Here is a 1,440-nt window from a genome sequence, read left to right on the forward strand (position 1 = left end):
TGTTTCATAAACCTTTATGTTGTCAAATTCTATAGACATATAGGGTCTCAATATAGTTGGTGTCTATTCAGCTTCTATCCCTTTTTTGGATGTCTGGTAGTAGGGTATTCGTACAATGAAAGTTGGCGTTTACTAGTTTCATGTAATTTAATTAGTGTCATCACCATTACATGCTAAGGTTAAGAACAAAAAGGCTATTGAATGAAGTATTTAATGAAGTTAGGATCCCATGTTTGTCATATATATTAATTCAACCATTCTTGTTCTCTTAGTTATAATTGTTAGTTTAATTCTTAGTTATAAACAATCTCAACTTGTTATTTGTCTTAGCATTGGATAATAACCATATCATTGTTGCATAGGTGCATATTCTTAAATTAACCAAAGAGTCTCTATGGAAATGAATTTGATCTAAATCTTATACTACTTGCGAACGCGTATACTTGCTTTTATTATTAGCGCGTGTTAACGTCCTAACAAGTTTTTGACGCCGCTGTCGGAGACTCGGTGTTAATTTTTAGTTTATTTGCTTGTCATCAATGGTCATTAAAGTTCACTGACCCGGATTCTTTTACTTTCATGGTTTATTTGTTTGTGTTTCAGGTACTCATTACAATGGGAGATCCAGCAGCACGAACGAAAACCTTGATGGATTTTTCTCAACCCACGATCAATGACATTCAATCTAGCATTGTCAGGCCAGCTATCACAGCTAATACCTTTGAGATCAAGCCTTGCATAATTTAATGGGTGCAGAATTCAATCCAGTTTGGGGGTTCTCCAACGGAAGTTCCCAATATGCACATTAGGGATTTCATTGAGATCTGCGACACCTTCAAGTATAACGGTATTTCTGAAGATGATGTGAAGCTGAGACTATTCCCATTCTCTCTGAGGGACAAGGCTAAGAGCTGGTTACACTATCTACCAGCTGGTTCGATTACTACTTGGGAAGATCTTGCTCAAAAGTTTCTCACTAAATTCTTCCCTATGGCAAAGACAGCTGCAATCAGGAATGCTCTTACTCAATTTGCGCAGCAATCCGGAGAATCTTTATATGAAGCTTGGAGCACTACAAGGATATTCTTAGGAAGTGTCCTCATCATGGAATGCTTGATTGGATGATCATCAATTTTTTTTTATAATGGTTTGGGAGCACAGTCCAGACCCATGCTCGATACAACATCAGGTGGAGCCTTATGGGCTAAGAGCTACGATGAAGCTTATGATCTAATTGAACTGATGGATGCTAATAAATATCAGTATCCAACCCAGAGATTGCCACAGATCAAGGTTGAAGGAATTCTTAAAGTGGATACAGCTACGGCTATCACTGCTCAACTTAAGTCGTTGTCTATGAAGATCGATTCGCTGGCTAACTATGGAGTTCATCAGAGGATGAGTATTTGTGAGCTTTGTGCAGGTTCGCATGCGACGGAG

The 1,440-nt window shown here is 38.1% G+C and overlaps 1 non-coding gene across 1 annotated transcript; it reads right to left on the reverse strand.

The window, feature by feature from the left end:
* Positions 1 to 1,005: 1,005 nt before the first annotated feature.
* Positions 1,006 to 1,111, reverse strand: LOC141694851 (small nucleolar RNA R71). Its single transcript, XR_012564133.1, has one exon. It is a non-coding gene; the product is annotated as a small nucleolar RNA R71 (small nucleolar RNA).
* Positions 1,112 to 1,440: the final 329 nt, after the last annotated feature.

This window comes from Apium graveolens, chromosome 10 (genome assembly GCF_009905375.1).
Source record: "Apium graveolens cultivar Ventura chromosome 10, ASM990537v1, whole genome shotgun sequence".
In the NCBI taxonomy this organism is placed as follows: domain Eukaryota; kingdom Viridiplantae; phylum Streptophyta; class Magnoliopsida; order Apiales; family Apiaceae; genus Apium; species Apium graveolens.